The sequence below is a fragment of the Staurois parvus genome, unplaced genomic scaffold, assembly GCF_062004578.1.
Source record: "Staurois parvus isolate SC_StPar_1 unplaced genomic scaffold, SC_StPar_1.0 ptg000200l, whole genome shotgun sequence".
NCBI lineage: Eukaryota > Metazoa > Chordata > Amphibia > Anura > Ranidae > Staurois > Staurois parvus.
In genome coordinates, this window is record NW_028317996.1 from 3,044,533 (window position 1) to 3,063,590 (window position 19,058).

Consider the following 19,058-nt stretch of genomic DNA (forward strand, 5'->3'; position numbering starts at 1 on the left):
CTATGGGTAGCTGTTTTTATGTTCTGTGTATTCTCAGATTACTATATCTGATTTTTTAATAATTCGATTAAATCTTTTGTAATGTGTGACAGACTGCTCATGTGAGTAGCTTATTTCTGAGCAGAGGCTGCTATATGAGTTATGTATGCTCACTTTATTGCATATATTCTTTTTGGATGTAGATTGGAATTAACAGTGTAGCAAATACAGTACCTATGCTGGATTATGCTTGGTGTGGTATGACATGCTTGGATATTTGTACCCGTTGTATAATTGTGCTTATATAGTGCATACAACTTTATTGCAAAAACATTCTTGTTATATGGTGTGTTTATTCTCTATGTTTAAAATTATGGCTCTGAAGTCTTGCCTGTAGTGAATAGGGCTGCTCATTATTTCCTCTTGTATCCATAGGAAGTACTATAAGGGAATGTCTATATTTTTGTAGTTTGCTTGATCCTAGTTTACTTTCACTTTAATGTATTTCCAGTGGTTCTAGGCAGTCCTGTACATTTTTTTTGCTATCATCTTTGTGAGTGCATCTTGCTCTCACTTTAGACCCCACATACTTTCTTCTTGCTGGCAGTGACTGCATCACAGGAAGGGTAAGAATCCTGGGCCTCTGCATTCTCTGTTGTACAAATGTTTCTCTGCTGACTGCTGCCAACCCTCCTGTGCAGGCCACAGCACAACTCAACATTTCTGCACACCAGTAAATGCCTGGGTCTACAGTGAGTGTTAAACAGCCTGACAAACCCAATACCCTTCAAAAAGGTCAGAGCTTTGTGCTAAGCTCAGGAGCAGCACTTAACCAGTTGCCGACCACAGATAGCCGAATGACGGCTACACTGTGACCGGCCAGTTCTGGGAGGGTGTCATATGACGTCCTCCCAGAACGCACTCTCCTGCATGCCCCTGGGGACGCGCACCCAGCGATCTCCATGATTGTTGTGTCCTACGGACACAGCTGATCACGTGATGTGGTAAAAGGCCAATCACAGCGGCCTTTTACCATGTGATCAGCCGTGTCCAATGACACGCTGATCACAGGGAAATGCAATTGCCGGTTCTCGGCTGCACTTTCCTCACGCTGTCAGATCGTAAAGAAAGTACTGCCGAGAACCGGCAGTTGTTAGAGCAGGGATCGGCACCGATCATCAGGGCACTGATGATCAGTGCCCTGATGATCGGTGCCCAGCAGTGCCACCCACCAGTTCCGCCCACTTGTGCCCAGCAGTGCACACACCTGTGCCCAGCAGTGCCCACCAGTGCCATCCAGAAGTGCCACCTACCTGTGCCCAGCAGTACCACCCACCTGTGCCAACCCACCTGTGCCCACCAGTGCCACCCACCTGTGCCCACCGGTGCCACCCACCTGTGCCCACCAGTGCCACCCACCAGTGCCTATCAGTGCAGCCCAGCAGTGCTGCCAGTCAGTGCCACCATCAGTGCCCAGCGGTTGTGCCAGTCTGCCTGAGACCCTAGCCAAAGGGGAGACAGCACGCCAGCTCTGCCTGAGACCCCAGTCAAGGGGGAGACCGTACACAGCTCTGCCTTAGATCCCAGCCAAAGGGGAGACAGCACGCCATCTCTGCCTGAGACCACTAGCCTACTCCAGACTCCAACAGGTACCTGTGTCCTACTACCTTATCCCTGGGAGACTGGGTACCCTGTCGGATCCATGAGCGTATGCTTTCCCCTGTTTTACCTGAACTGTTCTTGCGCCCCCCCTGTTGGATTACAATCTGCTACAGAGACTTTTCCTTTGCCCTTGGGGCTGGACTACAAGTGCTTTAGCCCTCTCCTTGCTCCCCTATTGGCGAGGTCACCCTCCCTGCAAACCCCCCATTGAGTGACTGTCATTTTTTGTCTCAATAAAGCTTTGTGTGTTTGCCATCTGCTCTGTGTGTTCTGTCCTGCCTACCCTCCATCACACCTGCACTGACAGGCATTCTACTCTCCACTGCTTAACTCTGATCGGCGGGCCGTCCATCTTGAAACCTGACTTCTTAAAGCCAAAGGCTGTTTACATATAAGGTGGATTACTTTTATCACAAAACTACACAGCGCCTGGCTCCTGTTCATACTTTCCACAAACCGATGTGTTTTTATCATGGCAGCAGTGAGTTTTTTCCCCCACTAATCACAGTTGACATATACCATTCACTTATTTCCTTTGGGACACATCTGTGCGCTTTTATCCAGACCATTCTACTTTGCTTTGTGCTTCCTGATATGATCTTCTTGGTGATGTCTGCAGGTGAGCTGCCTGTTTCAGCATCAACTTCAGAACTTTTTCTCCAGCTGCAGGCCTCAATCACTTCACTGAGGAGTGGAAACAACATGATCAGTCATTCCCTATTCCTAGATGCTTTGCAGCATTCTTTTCCTGAGAAGCCACTGTTTATTTTGTGAGAAGCCACTCTAAGGCAACTGTCAACCTTTCAAACATCCACAGACAAAAAAAAAAAAAAAATTTCTTATGAGATCTCTTGTTGTTGCCATCTGCTTTCCCTTTATTTTGGTTTTCCAGCCAGAAAGAGTAGTCCAGGCTTTTTCATTAGGAATTCACAGTCAAGAACTGTTCACAGAACCTTGTCAATCGATGGAGCAAATTTATTTGGGGTGACTACAGTACTGAAGTTGTGACTTGCTGAGCGCAAGTTTTTACTTTAAAATATGCCACTGAAATATAAAAAAGTATAAAAACACTGTGCGCAAGAAACAATATAACCCACATTCCCCATATCCATCCATTCTCACAGTAAAAAGTAAGGGATATACCTGAAAATATACTCAAATTGGCTCCACTTGCAGGTCCTGCACACCAAAGCAAGGGTAAGGCTGCCCACAGCAGAGACCAGGCATGTCTGCAATGAGTTTAGGATTCCAATACACAAATTTAAACTCATTTTAGATTTTTTGTGAGTGAACTGCACTGTATTCAAATCACCGCAAACTCTTGACAGCTAAGTACTAAGAGGGTTTCATTTGGTATATAAACAAGTACATTTCCAAAATGTTAAAAAATAGTACAAAGTAAAAATGTTTTAAAAAAATTTTCAAATAATGTTTCGGTACATTTTGCTGTTAGTTGAAATTTTTTTAGCCATTGAAAAATAAGAGTTAAAATACCAACTTTGCAGGTTTCAATTGAACCGATTTTGTTCCTGTTTACCTGTTTCTGACCTGATTTGTATCTTAACAATGGCTTTCTCCTGTCTTTCTGTTGCTGATTTGGCTTTTCTCCTGACCACCATGTGTTCTTGTCTACCAGCTACTGATGCAGCTTGTGTCCTGACCATGGCTTGCACCTGTCTACCTGTTGTGGACATGGCTTGTCTCTTGGCCAGTGCTTGTTCCTGTCTACCTGTTGCTGACCTGGCCTGCTTCCTTACTACAGCTTTCTTCTACCCCCTTCTTGACCAGCAGCCATGAAGCCAAATTCTGATGCCTGTCTTGACATCTGGTTCTGATGGGTCAACTGCTCCACATGACAACTTTTCCTTCAAGACTCTTCAAGCCATTTCTCCAGATCACCACTACAAGCTTGCCATTGTCGGTACCTGTGCAACTTTGTGCTTTCACAATCTTTTACCACTCTAGGGACATTTGGACTGCAGATGCAAAGACTCTGTCATCACTTTGGTCTCCAACCAGAAATCAAAGTGAATATCACTCATAATAAGAAAAAACATGCCATTCATTATTTAAACCCTGGCTATATTCCTGTTATTAGGAATTATATTAATTTCAAATCCTTTTGCCCTGAAATTAGGATGAGATTTACATACAGTATACACCTCAAAGTTTCATTACTAAAATTTGTTAGCAAGGTGCTCTACCAACTGACAACAATAACGAATAATTATTTGAAAATAATTCCATCCAGCACTAAAACACCAGTATTTGTTAAAATGAATTGCGTTCATTTTTATCTTTGGGATGATGTCAACAACATGCAACAGCTGAAGATATAACAGAAACATTTCTATACCTTCCATTACTACTTGTCCTGACTGAGATAGAATTAGGCACTTGTTTATCACCATGGAGTTCCCTAATTAGGCAAGGACTAATATGCATATGCATATTTTACTGGCTGAAAAGGACATGAGATGTTTATTTCTATTAATTAGGAAGGAGCTGCTGCATTGTTTGAAAACTGTCCATAAGATGAAATAGTGCCAATCAGATGTTCATAATTATGGCACCCAATATTTGTTGGAAACAACCATGCTTCTTAATTAGTTTTGAATAAGGTGTCCTTCAACAGTCAGCAGATTTTCAGTGTGACACAATAAGGTGTAAAAAGACATGTAAGTTTGGCCATTCCTAGTTTTTTGTTCAATAATACCAATTTGGAAAACAAATAATTTAGACTTTTTAAATTCAACTAGAATATATAAAACAGCAAAATAGTTACATCCTGTATTTAAAGATTGTCACACATGTTTATTTTTTTTTTTAGCTCCTGATGAGACAAAACACATGCAGAATTTTTTCCCATCTTCCTAGGTGCCCTAGATGTCTGACAGGATACCCCTCCTTGGCAGCTGGGACTGCAGTTAGCAAGTAGTGATGGGCCGAACACTCCTCCTGTTCAATTTGCGGTTGAACATTCGAACCTAACGAAAGTTCGACCGCCAACTTCTAACTCAATGCAAGTCTATGGGACTTGAACTTGTAAATTCAAAAGTGCCTATCTTGAAGGTTTATATGCAAGTTATTGGCAATAAAAGGGGTATGGGTATTCGGGTACTGCTCTGAGAGACATGAATCAGTGAAAAAAAACTATTTAAAAAAGTACAGTTTTTAAAGGGGCAGTCATTTTGCATTGCTTAAAGTAAATAAATATGAAAAACTCCTTTAAATATCATACCTGGGTGGTCCCCTTAACTACCTGCAAAGTTGCACATCTGTACAATGTATAGAACCTGCTGCAGTTGGACTGATATTTTTTGTAAAATGACATTTTATAAACAAACACACAAAAAAAACAGCATGGGGTCCCTCCCCTAATCCTTACCAGACTATTTCGGTCTGGTAGAAAGGTTAGGACAGACCCCACAGTAATTTTTTTTTTTAACTGTGTGGGGTTCCCCCTAAAAGCCATACCAGGTCCTTTATGCCTGGTGGGACTTCAAAGGGGAACCCCACCTCTCAAAGGGGGGGGGAGTATGAGGTCCTGCTTAATTCCTACCCGACCCTTGATCCGAGCACAGGCCTGGCAAGGCAGGAAATGGAGAAGGTGCTCGTTTGTCCCTCGTTGCTCCCTGTGGCTTACCAGGCCACATGACCTTGGCATTGGGATGGTGTCCCTATGCTGATGGGAACCAGGGCCTCTTCCCCACAACCCTGGCCCGGTGGTTGTGGGGGTCTGTGGGCAGGTGATCTCATTAGTATCAGGGTACCCCTTTAAATAGGGGGCTGCCTGATGCTGCCCCCCTTGTGAATGAGTAATGAAAATGACAATGAGCCAAACAAAGCTGAATGGATAACTACTGCCAACATCCCTGTAAGTAATGCAGAAAAAAAATGACCAAAAGGTCAGGAGAACCCCATGGGACTTTGAGGGCAGAAAAGTATAAAAGGTACAATATATTAAAAGACCAATTGTCAATTTTTATTTGCAATAACAAGGAATGGCCAAACAAATAACAAATTATTACAAATAAAAATTGACAATTTAATATATTGTACGTTATGTTATTACAAATAAGAGTTTACAATTTAATATATTGTAAATTTTATACTTTTCAGCCCTCAAAGTCCCATGGGGTTCTCCTGAACTTTTAGTAGTGTTTTTTCTTGTGAACGAGTAAGGGGTACCTACCCATTCACTAAAGGGTTAAATTGAGTAAAAACTAGAGACAAGGCTTTTGAAATATTCCTTTATTTAACAAAAGTCCTTTATTAAAAAAAAAAGACAAACAAATGGTTCCATCATTGTAATTCATCATCAAACATGGCGTCCAGCATTGTCACGCCATGGCCCACTGACCTGTCCACACCCGCAGAGCACTCCCTGCAATCTGACATATGTCGGTCAGATGTAAACAATTGGGTGGCGCTAGCAGTGACATCACCTCCGTCTGCACTCCTTGTTCTGGTGCTTGCCTCATGCAAGTTTTGGGAGCCAGAGACAGGTGCTCACTATCAAAGCCATCTCCTTGTTAGTTGCAGTATTGAGTGGCAGGGTGCCAAGGTACGGGGGCACCCTGTCTGATATCATAAACAGTGTTTTAGGGACAAAGTTCAACAAGTACTTTGTCTCATCAGGAACCAAATAATGTAAAAGAAAAAAACAGTATCATTCATTCAGTTATTCTTTTACAACACATGCTAATAAAAAAATGAATTGTGAAAGAAACATACATTAAAATGGTTATATAGCCTAAACTTTTTTTACCTTCATGCCTTGCTTTAACCAGTTCGGGTCCAGAGCAATTTTTTTTATTTTTCGCACGCATGTGAAAATCTTCATTTATATCAATAAAATTACTTAAACCCCAGAACATTATACATTTTTATGTCACATGATAGTTTCATAAATGTTTATTAACACAAATTTGCACAACAAAAAAAATAAAATTAATGTTAGTTCAAACACACAATATAATATCCTTTTTTTGTTGAAATATAAAAGATGAGATTGTGTTGAATAAGTAGATACTAACCATGCCATAGCTTAAAACTGCGTGCGCCCGTGATATCGCCAAAAACTATGGTTACCAAAAATCAACATAGGTGACGCTTTTAAAGCTTTTACAGCTTTTACAGCTCATCAGTTTAGAGTTATCTAGGAGCTCTTGTGCTGAAATTATTGTTCTCACTCTGATGTTTGCAGGGATATGTCACACATGTAGTTCGACTGTGGTTTACATATGCATAGACACCCTGGGCTTGCGTTTGATTTTGTGCATGTGTGTGGGGCAACAGGGGTTACGGCCATTTTTACAATTTTTTATTAATACATTTTATTATAATTGTGTTTATTAAAACTTTATTTATTTATTTTTACCTGATTGCTACCACAAGGAGTTAATAAACCCCCATGTGATATCATTGGGCAGGTGACAGGTACTCTTTATGAAGACTCTTTATGAAGGTCTCCGTAATGTCTCCCCTGCCCTTCATAGCATCTAACCAAGCACGGATCAGCTTGGTTAGATGTGTCCTCTGGCTGTACTGGCCAGAGATTGATGATCCTGGTAGGAGAGGGAGAACCCAGGAACCATGTGGGGAGGGTTTTTGTTTTTTTTTTTGGGGGGGGGGGGGGTTACAGCACTGCCACTCTGTAAAAGTGATTACTTGCTATGGAGCTGCCACATTACTTTTACTTTCAAGCCAGGAGCTAAATGAACAAGAACCACACAAGCTGATGGCTGATGCTACAGCCATTAGCTTGTGATTGAAGGTTAATTCTTTGGACAAATGTAGTACATCCAAAGAGCTGAACTAATTAATGAAAAAAATGTTTAGGCATCAGTATCGCCCCCCCTTTAAATGACCTGAGCCCTCATTCGATCCAGCACTGTTCTTGTTTTCAGCTCTTCTCTCCCCTCACTTCTTGGTCTCGCAGGCTTTGCTGAGGCAGCGGGAGCCATTGGCTCCCACTTCTGTCAATCAAGTCCAGTGAAGAGGCAACAGGGGGCCGGGCTGAATCCTGCTGTCTGTGTCTATAGACAAAGGTAGCAGGGCTTGAGAGCAAGCCTGCATGAGTGCCTCCATAGAAAGCAGCTTCCTATGGGGGCACTCTCTGGAGAGGAGAAGCCAGAAATGCTGAAGGTATAGGTAAGTATAAACTTGTGTTTTTTTGGAGTTTTTTTTGCATTTACAATCACTTTATTGATCAAAATTAAAATTAGTCCATTCAATTGTGTGATTTTAATGGCGTTTAAAAAATCATGTAAAATCAAATGTGCTATATAAAGTTACCTCTCATGCCCAATACTTCTGTAATCCACTTCTCTAATGTGTGAAACAGGGCTGGAAAACACAGTGCAATTGTGAACAATCAGGAGGGCAGAAGCTCAACTTTTTACATTTATAAAGATCAAAACACACATTCCCATTCAACCCAAATATTCAATTCTTTTCTATGAAAGGTCAGGGTTTACTACAGGGTCTAAATAAATTCACATTAGCATCAGAAATCTTAGAATTGGGGAAGTATGATTAATGAACAAAGTAGTAATAATCCACTGTATTATATTGTATTTGGCCCACACCCAAAGCTGAAATGCATCCTGAGGCAATGTTCTTAGCATCCTATACCTGCAAGCCACCCTAGGCACAGGATATCTGCAGCCTGACACAGGCAGAATAATAAAGCAACAAAGTAGAAAAAAACTCATATTTCCAGTACACCCTCTTCTCATATCTTCCTGCTTGACACCTGCTTTTGATAGGAGTATTGGAAACTCACAATGCCTGCCACTAGTTCCTGTATATTATATATGCATTTTTAACTTCAAAGCATTGGTAGCTATTCTTTGTTTAGTGAGCTTGTGTTGCATAGTCTTTGTAACTGATACCCAAAATTTAGAGATGATCTTTTGGCTCGTCAAACTTGAACAGCTTCTTCACCAAATATTCTTTGTGATTTTTTTTTTTTTGTTAAAGAAAGAGAAGCCCAGTCTTAGGCATGTGGTTAGAAAAGGTGCCAAGGCTTACCTGAAAAAGGGAAACCCAGTCCTAGAAGTCTACCCCATTATTAAATCCAGTGACTAACAGATTTGCGGTAAAAACACACTCCCTGTGCCCCTTCTCTGCTCCCTATGCCAATACTACAACATTTATGTTTGATGGGATTTTCACATTTTAAATGCATATTTCTGTTACTTGTTTAATGTACAGATTTGTAGATTAGCAACTAAAAGCAGGTTACTTTAGCTATGATTGTGACTGCCTAACCACCTAAACCCAAGCATAAAAATGTAATGTATGCAACTTGCCAGTCCTTAGGCTGCATTCACACCTGAGCAGAGTGATTTTCAGACCTTTTATTCAAGAGTTTGTAAGCATTTTTGCAAGTGTACATGAGCAAGTGTATTGCAAGCATTTTACAGGTGTATTCAAGCTTCAGCCAATATAAATCCAATATCCAATATGCTCATATGTGAACAGAGGCTATTGAAAGCAATGGAACTTGGCTTGTTGAGCGTTCTTGAGCTTTGAACTTCAAGTGTCAAAATGCTCAGGTGTGAATTAAGATGTGGCATCTGCATTAGTTTTCCTTTTTCTCAAGCTTTACATTGGTACAGTCAGGATGTCTCTGAAGCTGACACTTCAGCTGATGTGTATTGAAAAACGTCAGAGCCTGTGACCCTCTGCTCCCTGTCCCATTGCTTCTGGGAAAATCATGCACTTTGACTGGGAATTGCCATCTGACTGAGGCAGTTGTACATCTTGTACACTATTGCTAACAAATGACCACTTTCTGTTGGATCTACTCTTCCAATTGGTTCTTCTCCAGGAAGTGGGGAACCAAATAAAACCATGCAGGATCCTCTTCAGCCGGATATCTCTGCTTACAATCAGGGGCGGACTGACAACTCATGGGGCCCCCAGGCAATAGGGCATCATGGGGCCGTTATGTCCTTGCCCAAACTCAAAAAAGCCTATGAAAAAGGTACCGGGGCATCTCATGGGGCCCCGTACTGACCCTGGGCCCTCGGGCAGTGCCCAAGTTTCCAAATGGTCAGTCCGCACCTGCTTACATCATCCTTTTCACTTTTGGATGTCAAGTATAATAGTGGAAAAAGCAAAACAAGCTAGTGCACAGATGAACATAAAGCAGCTGGCATAAAAGGATGAATCCCATATGAAAAGAAACGTGAAAGGCAGCTCTGTAAAATATGATGAAAACAAGGCACTAATGCGTAAATGAATAAAAGAATAAAGTGTCAATAGCGGCAAATTCAAAGTGAGGTGCTTGAATTTAGCACTAACGTGAATAATATTCCATAAGTGTCTTGCAATATGGCAGCGAGAAAGTGATATTAGTAAATAAATATAAAGTGACAATAGTGAACAGTCCAATATAAAATAAGATCATTCAGGATTAAAACAGCAAAAACCATCCAAATAATCTCCATGATGGATGGGTGAAAGTGACTCCGTGCTAGGAAATGCTGTCTGAATGCACTCACCAGAAGCGCATATTAAATGTGCATAATAATATATCCAGCTCTTCCACAGGTAGGGACAGGGGCGGACTGACCATTTGGAAACTCGCGCACTTCCCGAGGGCCTGGGGTCAGTAGGGGGCCCCATGAGATGCCCCTGGTACCTTTTTCATAGGCTTTTTTGAGTTTGGGCAAGGACGCAGGGGCCCCATGATCCCCTATTGCCCGGGGCCCCATGAGTTGTCAGTCTGTCCCTAGGTAGGGAAAACTTCCATCAGTGAGATCATGGTATGGAAACAGGAAAACCCCACTGGCTTCTCACAGCATTACAGGGAAGGATTCAACACCACCACTGGCCTCTAGCTGCGTTACAGGGATGGCTCAGTTTACCTCTCCACCATGGACAGAGCCAGCAGAAACAGTATAATCCACCTTAGGGAAAATAGCTTGCACAAACGAGCCATGACAGGAGCGCTTATAGTGTAGCAATTTATTATTGCATAAGGTAAATCATCCACGTGGGTAACAGAGTATAGAAAAGCTGGCAGCAAACACTCACAAAAATGGCTGCCGGACCTCCATGAGGACTTGGCGGCGTGACGTCAGTACGGCAATCTCCTTACTGACGCGTTTCGTGTGCATGCACATTATCAAAGGGATATGCCTGTTACTGACGCCATAGACAGCCTTATATAGCCCCTACTCCGTGCGCGGTTGGGCGCCATTTTAACAAAGACCAAGTGATCTTCACACCACAATCTGGAAGGGCCAAAGCTGAGAAAACATAAAAACATCCATGTAGAAGGGGTATATTAATTCTGGAATGTATATAAAGTTGCTAATGTATATAAGAATGCTTTTACAGCATAATAGAAATATACTATAAGAAAAAAACGTGTAAAAAGCCGCGGTCGCCATATTGGTGTGGTCTAGAGAAACCACAAGTACCAGCGGCTAAGAAGTTTACAAAAAAAAGGCTGAAATTGAATAAATATACTAGTAAATAAATGAATATGCATTTAAAACATCGAGTGACACAAGATGTGTATATATATATATATATGTGTGTGTATCAAAAACGTGTGTAAACTTCTAGGTCCTAGCAGATGTGGGAGATAGGTCACAAACAAAATTACAATATATGATAATGAATCATAATCAATATAAAAATCATCACAGCATGTTACAATGTAAATCATACAAATATTAAGATGTACAGTATATATGATATTAAAAAAAGATATAAAACAAAAGGCACCTATGGTGCTGCATTGTATTAAGAACAATATCAGAAAACACTACGGGATGTAGAATAAAACACTTGTTTAAAATGAACATTAAATATATCAAATGAATATAAAAATAGAAATTGTATATGGACATACAGTAACTAACATTATTAAACATAGAGCAATAAACCAAAAATGAAAGGGAGGAATGGCATATAATATACTGATGTGACATGTAGAGACACAGATATAAATATTAATGGATAGAGTGAGGGTATGCTATAACCTCAGATAATGGATAAGCGAAAGGAGCAAAATAACCAAAAACAATTATGTGTGAAAAACGCATGTAAACGAGACAAGGAATGGTCAACTGTTGTCTATAAAACAATATCAAAATCGATATTATATCCCTGGGGAGCTAATACAATAGTAGCTGTTTCACAAACTCACTCAGCTGGATTTCAAATGAGGAAACATCAGACTCTGAGATTATGTTTCGGATTTCTACAAGGCACTCAACACCACCGTCCACCTGAAGATTGAGCTGTTCTGTGGCATTGCAAAGTCTCAGTAGTACATTAGGCGCAGGGTTGCATATATTCTTTATCTTAACCTGATGAACCTACTAGCAACACACCTCCTGTCCTGGGGTTACAACATTCACTTTTCATACTGTATCTGTTGAGAAGCTGCATTACTACTCTAGGATAGGACTATAGAAACCACTTTGTCTCCTCTTCTCCACAACATAGTATTAGAGAATAGAGCAGAGGCAAAGAGCACAGGAAGCTCTCAGGAAGCAATCAGTTGACAAGATGTTTGTCAAAATCGGTAGGTACTTTTTTTTACACATATCAAACATGTTTAATACTTTCAACAGTTTATTTAACAGACCAAAAGAATTGTCAATTCAAAACCCAACCACGCCGCCAATTTGCATGTTCTCCCTGTGGCTGCATGAATTTCCTAAGGGTGCTCAGGTTTCTTCCCACGCTCCAAAGACATACTGGTAGGTTAATTGACTGCAGTCTAAAGCCAGTCATAAATCATGAGACTTTCTTTCCTGCAACCATGGGTTGCAGGAAAGAAAATCACTTGATCCTCCCATCCAGGGGCGGACTGACAACTCATGGGGCCCCCGGGCAATAGGAAATCATGGGGCCTATGTGTCCTCGCCCACACTCAAACCACATCCAAAAAAGCCTATGAAAGGTACGAGGGGTCTAATAGGGCCCCCTACTGACCCTGGGCCCTCGGGCAGTGCCCGAGTGGCTAAATGGTCAGTCCGCCCCTGCTCCCATGAACACAGTCAGTGTTAATGAAGGAATCCCTCCTGCAGAGCTATTGTGTTCTCTTTGCAAGACTGTGTTATGCAGGCCATAGACGGGTAGTTTATCGGCCAAATTTTCGTCCGCACGAAAAATCGGCCGATAATATGCCGTTAGTGGGGCCAGCCCGTCAGACGTTTTTCGCGGATCTCCTCATTTGTTTTTATCGGTCATGCTGGAAAATCTGCGAAAAATGGCCCTTTTTCGTGGACATGGGTGGCAGCATCAGCAACGGGGCCTGTCACAATCATGCACCCAGGGAGAGGTGCAGTTCTCCATTTTGCTCCAAATTTCTGCATTGTGGTATTTCTCTTAAACTCCTATGGAAACACCTGAAGGTGTAGTATTGTGCATATAAGGCTCTCGCTGTATTAAGAAGGTTTCATGTATCTCCTCATTCCCCTCCCTCAGGAATGCAAGCAGCGTATGATGCTGAGCCTGCCTAACAGTTCTTTTGCCAAATAATGTATTGGCTTGGCCGTGATAGGAAGATTCCAGTTGAGTTTGTCTTAGAAAAGAAGAGCTCTTTCTTTTGTGTTCAGTCAGAGAAGTGAGGACGGTCGGTTGGCTCTGTACCATCTAGCTGACCGAGAGTCTTGTTGTACCATCGCAACTAAGTGCAAGACCAGAAATCCCTTCTAGCTCATCAGATTACTTTCTGAAAGTGTTGAATTGTTTCTATAGCTCTTATTTGCAATTTACGAATCCCTGCCTCTAAAAAGAGCACTATTATGAGTGTTTAGCCCTCTATATAACTGGTCTGTGGAGATAGCGGTATACTGTCGATTAACCAATCATCCTAGTGTATTGCTAAGTTTCCTCTTTCTCTATACAAAATGGAGGTGGTGGCAGTGTGAAGGGTTAATTGCGTAATTAACTTGACCCAGTAACAATCGCATCCAGGCTGCAGGTACATAGATTGTAGTCCATTAGCTGGAAAATCTTTGTGCAGGGTGCAGCTGGGAGTGGCATTGTTACGCAGGTGACAGCGCGGTTTTAGATTGGCTAGTCCTTCGGTCACGAGTTTGGTGAGAAGGGCTGGGGTTTGACGCTGCGCCCGTCACAGGGCCGACCGATTTTTCGATTATCGGCTGAAAATTTGGCCGATAAACGGCCCGTCTATGGCCTGCCTTAAGCAGGATCCAATCCCTCCAGGAGAACACAGTGATTATTGCTAGTGGCTAAAATTTGACAGGCTGCTTGTACCTTACTGAACCGGCTGAGATTTGAGCCATCTATTGCTGGCTTAAATTAGCCGTAGTATCTGTATGTATGAATGTGAATTAGAAACCTTAGATTGTAAGCTCCTTGAGGGCAGGGACTGATGCAAAGGTATAATATTTATGTTTGTTGTTAGTGTTTTACTTATTCTTTAACAGCTGTTGAGATAACATATCAGCCACACAGAGGGTGCATTGTTTTCAAGAAGGAGCAGTAGAATTGAACCATGGTGTAGTACTGCAAAGCTGCAAGTAGAGTCATGCACAAATACTGCTACAGACATATAAATGAATATTAGACATGTGCGTTTCGTTTCCTTTTTTGGGTGAAATTTTCATTTGCAGAGATTCTAATGTATATGAATCTCTGACTGTACAACGAATGGCAATGAATGAAAAAAAGCTATAATGAATGCATTTGTTTCATTCAAATGTCCTTGCATGATGCATGTAGTTTGCATGTAGTTTGGGCCATGTGGAAATTAATTCAATTTTCAAATTCGTTTGATGATTTGGATAATGAATGGATCCAAATTTCATTTCATTCATTCGGATAACTCCAGTTGATATTGTCCAATCAGCTCATGGCATTTCTCTTGGTGGATTGGACTAATGTCCAAAAATACTGAATCTGTCCAATTCGATAATAAATTGAATATATACAGTAACAATCTTCCAGAAAAACTGCTAAATGTTTCTAATCCACCCGGACCAACGTACATACGAAACAAATGCCAAAGATACAAAACAAATTCTGAAAATAAATCAGGGCAACATAATGAATACGATGAAACAAAATTCTTCAATAAACCATCCAAAAGGAAACAAATATTTCCGGCGTGTACATATCTAATGAATATCGAGTATGAATTTAAAGTACGTGTAGGACAGGAAAAAATAAAGCTTTCAAAACATACAAAATGCATTAATAAGATTAATTACTTCAAGTGTATCTCTTCTAAAATATATTTAACCGCCTCCCACCCACCATATAAGGTAATGACGGGCGCAAAGCGGTTCTCTCTTTCTGGGAGGACGTCATATGACATCCTCCCACTCTAAACACAGCGGATCACCGATCAACGGAAAGAGCCGAAGATGTTGGCTCGGTCATGTGATCAATCACAACTGATCACATGTAAATAGGGAAATGCTGGTCATCGGCCTTTCTTTCCTCATGAACTTTCAAGCTGACAGCTCAAGAGGAGAGGAGAGACGGTTTTCAGCATTCCTCGGAGGGAACATGTACACTGATCAGTGTAGCCCCAGCAGGGCCACCTGTTAGTGCCCATCAATGCCAGCTGTCATTACCCATCAATGCCACCTGCCAGTGCCCATCAGTGCCTCATCAATGCCACATATCAGTGCCTACCAGTGCACATTAATGCTACATATCAGTGCCCATCTGAGCTGCCTTTCAGTGTCACATATCAGTGCCAGTCAGTGCCACCTATCAATGCCAGTCAGTGGCACATATCAGTGCTACCTATCAGTGCCGCCTATCAGTGCCTGTCAGTGCCGCCTATCAATGCCTATCAAAGCTGCCTAACAGTGCTAGTCAGTGCCGCCTAACAGTACCAGTCAGTGCCACCTAACAGTGCTAGTCAGTGCCGCCTATTAGTGCTAGTTAGTGCCGCCTATCAGTGCCACCTATCAGTGCCATATATCAGTGCTGCCTTTCAGTGCCCATCAGTGATGCCTGTCAATGCTCATCAGTGCCACCTACTAGTGCTTCCTCATCAGTTTTCATCAATGCCACCTATCAGTTTTCATCAGTGCAACCTATCAGTGCCCATCACTGCAGCCTCATTACCGCACATCAGTGAAGGAGAAAAATCACTTATTTACAAAATGTTATAACAAAAACTAAGAAAAAACGTTTTTTTCTCAAAATTTTCAGTAGTTTTTGGTTTGTTTAGCAAAAAATAAAAAACCCAGAGGTGATTAAATACCACCAAAAAAGCTCTATCTGTCTCAAAAAAAATGATAAAAATTTCATATGGGTACAGTGTTGCATGACTGCGCAATTGTCATTCAAAGTGCAACAGCGCTGAAAGCTGAAAACTGGCCTGGGCAGGAAGGGGGTATAAGTGCCCTGTAGGTGGCACTGACTGGCACTGATAGGCGGCACTAATTGATAGCACTGATAGGTGGCACTGACTGGCATTGATAGGTGGCACTGACTGGCACTGATATGTGGTTAAAGATATAAAAGATTTGAAAACTGACCTGCCATTGAGATAAACCTTGTGATGCAGCCCATGGCTGTATTATGGAGCTTTCTCTAGCAGCAGTGCCCTTTTCATCTCTCTTGTAAAGAAATGCAAAAGATACATGATTGCAACGTTTGTTGCCTGGTGTCTGTGTATTTAATTAGTAAGGCAAAGAGCAAAATGTAAACAGACATGTGATTCAAACATTTACATTTTACACAGTCTCTGTGAAACAAGATATCACTGTGTGATACAATACACAGTCCCTTTTTCATCATTGTCTATCAGCTTATAAATGGTAACCGACCTGCATAAAATTACGTGCTGATCTTTTGCTTTGGGTATGTCATTTTTGTGCACACTCCTGGCACAGTTGCTGGCAGCTAACAGAAAGCTCTAAATGATGTGACCACTGTGACAGGCAGTCAGGGCGGTCACATAATCATAAACCCCGCCACCCAGCATCTGATACCCCTTAGAGGGCCAGGAGGTGCCGGTGCCAAGAGGGTAAATTAAATATGGGCTAATGTATTCGTACATATGCATTAACATTGTCATATAAGTGATATCATAAGTACACACTCTGGGACTCTTCTTATTCTTGATTTAATTTTTATGCTTCAATGTTATTTGTTATCAGGGGCGGACTGACCATTTGGAAACTCGGGCACTGCCCGAGGGCCCAGGGTCTGTAGGGGGCCTCATGAGATGCCCCGGTACATTTTTCATAGGCTTTTTTGAGTTTGGGCAAGGACACAGGGGCCCCATGATCCCATATTGCCGGGGGCCCCATGAGTTGTCAGTCCGCCCCTGTTTGTTATACATTCATACATTAAAAGTCAGCCTTAAAAACATGGCAGTTATACCTTATCTCCTCATTAATTCACCCATGTTTTCTTAGTAAGTAGAGGAAAAACTTGGATTGGGAATAGCCTAATGCTGGCTATATATAAAAAACGATTTTCCCATCAGCCTTCCCCACCAGCAGAATACAATACAATAATCAATGTTGCTAGCTATAACTGGCGTCACTGATCGTATAGAAAAAAACTGACAGGCTGGTTGTACATAAGTCGATCAATGGATTAACTTGTCTACAATTAGTACATAGCCCATACATAGATGGAAATTTAGCCGGTCCCTGCTGAACCAGCCAAATTTTGATCCATGTATGGCCGACCTAAAGAATATGTAAACCCAACATTTCATATTCCTTATATGTGCCTGCTGTACCATGTACTTTTATGAAAAGCTATCCTGTTTTCTTTGTGTTGCTTCCTCTGTTGAAAATACTTGGTGTTCCTGCCAACCCCCTGCTTTCCTATTAAAAACTGACTACACTAAGCATGAGAGCACAGCGTGGTCAGTTCTCTAGTTGTGCTGAGACATCAGCCTACTCTCCTCCAATGTTCAGACTTGTCCTGACACGCCTCCCCTGCACAGCCATTCACTGGGTAGATCAGTGTAATGCTGTTTTTCCTCCTCCAGCTCAATGAACTCCTTTTGCAGATGAGAACAGAGGGTATTTGACCACTTATAAAAACAAGGGGAAAAGTGTTTCTAATTTTTTTTATATGTATACATATATGTTTTAAACTGAATGGGTTGTTTTATAAGGTGAGTGTTTACATATACTTGCTATATCAACACCCACTAAACCTACAGTTCTCTGCATCATCAGGACCTAGGAAGTTCCTTAGATCGAGTGCCACACCCAAGCAAATCATCAGTGCACAGAGCAGGTTAAATGTACTGGTTTGTCTGCAATACATCATCATTAATTATGGAGATAGTATCAGTGATGTTTGCCAGATTATGTCAGCATCTTGTAAGAATCGTCAATCCCAGAGAAGTATAATAAGCGTTTAGGTCCTTAAATCTTTGTAAAGGCTTGCCCTAATAGGGACTGCAGCAAATGGATTATGTAAATAGTCTACCACTTTTTATTAGACTGTATTGTTACACTTTTTTATTGTTATCCTTTTTTTTAACTGAATGGCATACTCTGTGTTAGTTTTTTTTATCATGTGTCTATGGATTTAGGCTCCCTGCCATTGAAAAGAATGGGTTTCCAATTCAAGTCTTGATGTGCTTCCAGGTCACTTTAGTGTGCCTTCTCGAAGGCTGGATTTACCATTATTATTTTTATTATTATACAGTATTTATAAAGCACCAATAGTTCGCTCAGCGCTGTACATTACAATGGGGGACAGAACAATAACAATACAATACAAAACATGAGGGGATCGACCATTAGGCATTACAGGCCTCTGCCTATAGGCAGCAGTGGCAAAGAGGTGTCTTTTCCCTTTATAGTTATCAGCCACACATTTTTTTTCCTATCATGAGTACAAAAAAGTCATCTATGTACACATTATCACAATTGTCTAAGCTAGATTACAATCTGTAAAACAAAGCAATGTTATGTGTAAAAATGTGTTCAGTTGAACTTTCAATTTACACAATCAACTGAATGAGCCAGAGCAGTTGCTCCTCCCCTCCCTCTCAACTTTTCAGATAAGGATTCAGGAAGCAGAGGGGGTGTTTTGTGCTTCAAAGACTGGGTGCCTAGAGGTTCCAGTGATGGGAATCCAAGTCTTTTCATCCCATAGACAGTTTCATATAACCTCAGAATTAAAATATAAAGGACAGGAACTTACAACTGTTCGTGCATCAAGCCAGGCAGTCAGCTGTCTGAATAAGGGCTGGCAAAAAAGGCAGCTGGCTATAAAATGGTCTCTGTAGCTTTCGCCCTGGTTACCACTGTGCGAGCTGGTTGCAGGTGCAGGAATTGCATCTGTTAACGCACCCGCAACACCCAAAGCCAAAACGCGCTGCTCTTACAAGACACACGGGGCTACCATTCATTCTGAACAGCACTCGCATGCATCTCAGCTCGCTTGTGGGTGCGGCAATTGCAGGGAAAACACAT